The sequence below is a fragment of the Pezoporus occidentalis genome, unplaced genomic scaffold (genome assembly GCF_034315485.1).
Source record: "Pezoporus occidentalis ecotype Australia unplaced genomic scaffold, CSIRO_AGI_Poc_V1 ctg7, whole genome shotgun sequence".
NCBI classification, from domain to species: Eukaryota; Metazoa; Chordata; class Aves; order Psittaciformes; family Psittacidae; genus Pezoporus; species Pezoporus occidentalis.
The window spans coordinates 5,702,035-5,708,533 of NW_026916052.1; the positions used below are offsets into that span (position 1 = coordinate 5,702,035).

The 6,499-nt window shown below is 38.6% G+C and overlaps 1 long non-coding RNA gene across 1 annotated transcript; it reads left to right on the forward strand.

The window, feature by feature from the left end:
- Positions 1 to 4,501: 4,501 nt before the first annotated feature.
- LOC134175732 (uncharacterized) lies at positions 4,502 to 5,919 on the forward strand. The gene is made up of 3 exons (XR_009969129.1): positions 4,502 to 4,674; positions 5,293 to 5,400; positions 5,647 to 5,919. It is a non-coding gene; the product is annotated as an uncharacterized LOC134175732 (long non-coding RNA).
- Positions 5,920 to 6,499: the final 580 nt, after the last annotated feature.

Here is a 6,499-nt window from a genome sequence, read left to right on the forward strand (position 1 = left end):
ACATCCATACAGGTAGCAAAAGAGTGATATGAGACTATCAGTGATCTTGTTTCCAGATTTCTGCTCTTAGCTCAATCTTGCAGCTTTGGAGCTTTCTGGGAGGATTAACAAGGGCCAAGGTATTGATGGATTGCATCTGACTGACTGCAAAGGAGATTATTTATAGTCTTTTCTTTCAGTACTAATCTTACAAGATACTGCAGGGTCCGTGGAAGCAACAGGAAGCCTGACGTCCTGTTGAGAAATATCTCTCAACCACTCAGTGTACCAAGTTGTTAGAATGTTGGAGCCCTGGGGCAAAGGGGCAAGAGTTGAACTGTAAAACCATTCTGGTACTTTATTCAATAAGGCATCTGGGGGAAAAGAAAAAAACCAATTCTAACAGAAAAAAAAAGAAGCAAGAGAAGCTTGGAAGAAGATCAAGAATCAAGAAAATGGATGGGGCTGAGCTGGAAGGAGGAGATTGGACCTTCCGGTAAGTCAATAAAAATTAAGCATGTGTTCTGGTAATGACAACTAAATTCATATAGGTGACCAGCAGGTAGAAGGAGGTGATCCTGCCCCTCTACTCTGCTCTTCTGAGACCTCACTTGGAGTATTGTGTGCAGTTCTGGTGTCCTCAACATAAAAAGGACATGGAACTGTTGGAACAAGTCCAGAGAAGGGCCACGAGGATGATCAGGGGACTGGAGCACCTCCCGTATGAAGACAGGCTGAGGAATTTGGGGCTGTTGAGCCTGGAGAAGAGAAGGCTGCGTGGAGACCTCATAGCAGCCTTCCAGTATCTGAAGGGGGCCTATAGGGATGCTGGAGGGGGACTCTTCATTAGGGACTGCAGTGATAGGACAAAGGGTAACGGGTTAAAACTTAAACAGGGGAAGTTTAGATTGGATATAAGGAAGAAATTCTTTACTGTAAGGGTGGTGAGGCACTGGAATAGGTTGCCCAGGGAAGCTGTGAATGCTCCCTCTCTTGCAGTGTTCAAGGTCAGGTTGGACAAGGCCTTGGGTGATATGGTTTAGTGCGAGGTGTCCCTGTCCATGGCAGGGGGGTTGGAACTAGACTATCTTAAGGTCCTTTCCAACCCTAACTATTCTATGATTCTATGATACTACAACTCACTGCTAGTACACTTTGCTGAACAAGGCCTGTATTTTTATGTGATTTAAAAACAACAGGATATTTATTTGAATTGACACACAACCATGTAGGCATGCAGTATTATTCATTCTGTTTTGCATGGAAAATGGTTGCTTCACAATCTTGAAATGACTATTAAATCATTTGGATATTTTTGTTAAATTTCTACAATTTCTTCATTATTTTCTCGGAGCCATACAAATAATTTTTAAATATTGTTCTTCATTTACATCACTTGTTTTCATTTTTTTATGTGCTAAAAAGTGAAATTTAGTCTAACCCAGAGATCATTTATTATACATTTATGAAATAAAATAGATGCACAATAACAAATGATGATTTATGACAAAAAATAACATAGGGTTTTGGCATAGCTACTTATGATGAACACTAGTGTCAGAAAATATTCCCAAACCTAGTCATGCATATTCTGTTTTATATTTAGTATTTGAGTCTCAGAAGGCTGGAAAGTACATTTACAATAAGGCATTGGATAGACGAAGCACTTGTTAGATCAAATATACATACCAAACTGAGGATGAATAAATTATGTTGAATATACCGCTCACCATGTGGATAGAAGTTTTACACAGGCAGAACCTGCTCATGAGAAACTTGTTGGACCTCCCCTGTCTGAAGGGATTGATTCAGGTGTAGATACTGCCAAAATTATAGACAGAATGAACAAAATAAAGTAAAGTAGTAAATTAATATAACAACAGACAAAAGAAAATTTCAAGATTAGAATGAATTTGAAAAGGTGCCGTGCTTGATGCCTGTCTCTTGGGATAACAACTGGTCTCCACACAAGTTCTTCTGATATCTCTATTGGCAAAGTAACTTCTTTCCTCCCTTGTGCACACTGCAAGTAGCAGTGAAGAAAAAGGAGGTCATCTGTTGGATCCTAGCACCACTTCTCTGAATTGCATCTTTTGTCTTGTGGGAGTTGTGCCAGTGTAGCAGAACTGCTGGGTAATACAACTGGTTTCACATCCCTCCTTGGAAGCAAACCTTTGCTGGTTTTTGTCATCCCAGCAGGTTGGGCAGAAATAAGGCATTCATCCCAAATGCCCTACTCAGGCTTGAAGGCAGCTAATATTCTAAAATATAAGCCATTATTGTTCTCATGAATCCTCATTCAAGAAAATGGACTGCTATTCCTGAAATAAAACCAATGTCAGAAGCTCTAGTGACTTACCATTCTGTCAAGCCTCTCATCAGATGTACTGTTCATAGACTGTAGCATTACCCTATTTACACCTTTCAGGCCAAACAGTGAATTTTTATAATAAAGCTTCTATTGACTATCAGGTAGATTCTGGCTGATACTGACAGTATGAGCTGGGCCCTAACTGCTCCTGCAGAAGACCAGAGAAGAGCACATCCATATGACCTAATCTATAGATCATTTATTCATCACTTACAGCTTTGGCTGAGGTACAGCATCTCAGTGGCTTAAGATCAACAGTGTCCAATGTTTCTGCCAAGGGTTGACCCATACATGATATATGTGAAATTGCAAAGTCAGTATGGGTAGGGATTATACTGATCATCAGCATCAAACTGAACCAAACTGAAAAAGCAGGACTGTCCCTGTTTCCTTATTGCCAGTACCACCTTCTCAGGTTTAGGAGTGGCAAGTAGAAGACTATGGCTCTCATGGACTATGAAATCAGGAGAATAGTAGGCAGAATGAACTTATTAGAATGCACACTAAGGACTCAGAAGTGTCTTATTACTGATCTCAAAACAAGAGTGTGCAGGGAATAAGATGTATTGGGATGGAATGAGACTGGGCTTGGAAGCTGAGAATCACTGAAGCTAAGCTTCCAGAAAAGCAGCACTCTGCTGCTGATCATCCCCCCCCCCCCCCCCGGCTCTCTAGCATTCATCAAAGGAAGGAAAAATGTCTTCTTTAGTGTATGAGGCGACACCATTGCTAAAGAAGCAGACATCTTTCTGCTAGAGAAAGCAAAAATTAAAGTGGATGCTTATCTTCTCTAATATTCCCCAAAGGTACTGTTTTAGAAATTATAGGAAAAGTTCAAATCTGCATAGTCACTGAATACTTTTTTGCATTCAGACTTTTCCTCCTCAAGTGTGTCATAGATGGAAAGGTTATGATGATCTCTACTCCAGTGTTCAGATGTAAAATATCAGTCATGCTGGTCACTATAGCGGTTGGATAAAATAAACAATTTAGATCAACATCTACTTGGTCTGCATTGTGGGACATGGTTAAAGAGTAAAACAACACAGGTACATAATGTAGACATGGGCTTAAAACGGTAAAAGTGCCTCTGTCATTCTCCCTGTTAAGAATCATGTCCCACTAACCCCCACATCCGTATCCATCATGACAGGGAGTTCTCTACAGAGAGTAGTGGCTGCCTATTGCCTCATTGAAAAAAGTCAGGCTAACAGAAAAGTAGAGACTCATCACTCTGCAAGGAGATGGACACTCTAAGAAACTAGCTTATGTAAAGGGCATATCCTACAGGTGTCTCTCCTCTCATCATTAATATCACCAGACTGGACTGACAACAGCTCAAGGAAAGTGTAGGTTGAAGACAAACAATGCATCTGCCACAAAGCACATTAGTTAATAAAGCTTTTGTTACACTTTGATTCATTGTCTAGTTTGGAGTCAAGACTAGTTATTAAACATTTCAGAAAGAGAAAGGATTGCTATGACAACAAAGTATGAATAATTCATCTGAAGGGGAGAGGGGACATGCAATAATAGAACAATTGCTAAAATTCTTCTTAAAGGATTTGTGTGCATCAAAAGCAATAATAAAAAGGACGAGTTTCAATCTATGCTATCTTGCTGACTGCATCTTAAAAACATCTTTCATTATTGGTGGCTTGCACAATACAAGTTAGAGTACAAAATGTGCAGCTTCTTACTTCTTATAAATTGAGAGCAGGAGCACAAGAAAACAATCAGGAAACCTCTCTGAGCATTGATGTTTTGGATGGCTAGACTAGCTTAAAATTTTGTTGTTTTTTTTTCTGTCATAAATGTTGAGTCATCGAAGCCAATGACATGACCTCCAATACAGTAAAATACATTCCAAGTAAGAACATTCTAGTCTCTTACAAAGGAATTTAAGGGAAGCGGGGAAAAAAATAAATTTGAGTTAAAGAATGAAAATGGGACCATCATCTTCATTGCTTTATTTTATGTATCATTTCAATCTCTTACCAAGAAGGCTTTTGCTGCCTTTTTTTTTTGTTGTTGTTGTTTTATTTGTTTTTGTTTCTCTTTAATACCCAGCATGGGCATTTTTAAGAAAGCACAACAAATTTTACTAAACATATTTATTTTTTAAGCATCTGGTATATCTTTTTGTCAAATAAAGATAGCAATCCACAAAGGAATTAAATACTGATCCCAACAAAAGCCACCCTATATTAATCTACAAAAGCAAACAGCCTACACAGCAGCAATGGAAGCTTTTCTCGCCTGCTTTTCCCTCTCTGGACCTGGAGAAGCAGCTATTTTAAAGACTCTTCTGGTACCACTGAGAGGTGTGTGACCTGTTTTTACCATGTGTTCACACATAAGGCAACCTGGATGAGATTGAAAGAGTATAAAAACCTTTCTGACTGTAAAAGGAAGGGAAGATCATCTGCTGTTTTAAAGATAGTAGTATATGAAGAGAACTGACTAAGATAAAAAGTCACCCCCCCCCCGAAACTCTAATCCTTCTCTGTGTCTTTAAATAAATAGATTAAAATATAACAGTCTAGATTAGAGACTTTAAGATTGCATGTGTATTACTTAAAGTGGATTTGTGATAACACAAATGGGTGATTAGTTTAATAAAGTTTGATATCTGGTAATGTTTTGCGAAAATTAATTAAGGCAGCCATTCTCCTGCAGCATAAAATCTAGTTACTGTGGCTGCATTGCTGTGTTATTATACTCAAAAATGTCCTTAGGATTGTCAAGCACACACTGTGAATTAAGTACACACTTCTAGCAGCTAAACTGATGAGAAAGAAGGTCAGAACTCCTTTATCTGCTAAATAATCCAGGAACTGAAATAAATCTACACAATGGGCCTGAAAAATCAACTTTACAGAAAGTCTTTAAGCTCATATTCCTGATTCCTAATAGATCACTTTTTCTTTTTTTTTTCACAGTGTGAACTTTCATAGACGCTAATGTGATTCACTCCAAAGAAGCTCCCAGATCTAAAATACTAATCTTAAGAGTCAGATGAGAGCTTACTGCCGCAGTGGATTCCAAAAGTAAGTTATGCATTGCCTACCTCAGCATGGTTTTCATGTGCTTTGCATTTACTACTTTGCCTTCAGTCTTTTCCCCTTGTATTTTTAAACAAGTTTAAAAAATCCTTCTCCTTTAACTTCTCCAAATATTAATCGCTTCTTCCTTGCACAATGGATTTCATATGCTCTCTAATGATGGATTAATCTGAAGAAGGTTTCACTGAAAAATAAGAGAAGAAAAGCTAATTGGTCTTTTCCATTTACAAGGCAAGCCTGCATGAGATCAGGAGTTAGCTGATGCTGGAGTGTCTGCCTGCACCTACAGTTGCAGCAGGGATGTGAAGCAAAGTACATCACACTGCAATGAGGAAGCATAACAGGGTTACCTGGTCAAAGAAGTTAGCTCCAGTTGGATGTGGCATTCATGATACTTCATTTGTGATATGGGAGGCTCAGGACTTGTTCATATAACAAGATCAATGTCTGAGATTCAATTTTTTCACTCTTTTGTGGGATCTCAGAAAAAGGTAAAACGTTATTACAGAAAATAAATGTGGTTTTGCAGCAGCTGATGCAAGACAGACATCCCATCTGTGCAAGGACTGAGTCCATGCATGGTTCAGTCCCCCAAGGATGGAATTGTAAATTACAATTAGACCATCCATGTGCTTCAACAGCTGAACTTGGCTAGGTAGATTTTTCAGGTACTAGCAGAAATGTGAAATTAGATCTCTTCCTTTCTTTGCTTTACCTGTGTGTTCTCAATAAGGGATGTGCTGCCTGGCCCAGATACAATCATCTTCCAAACTGTAGTATTCCTGAATCTCCAGAATGCAAGTTGTGTCTATGGGTACATCTGTAAAGGCACATTTGTAATTCCTAGTTTCTGATACCTGTATTTCTGTTGAGAACAGAAATGTGTCAAAATATCACAGAGAAAGCTCACGCTAGAGCTGTTTCTAAATTCAAGGAAAGTTTAAAACTCACTGATTTCAATAATCTGTGAAGGAAAACAACTTATTCACAAAATAACCAGTAAAAGGGAAATGTGAAATTCTACAAGCTATGCTGACCTAATGATATATCCAGCCCACTCTTTCTGTCGAAATATTTACTTAGT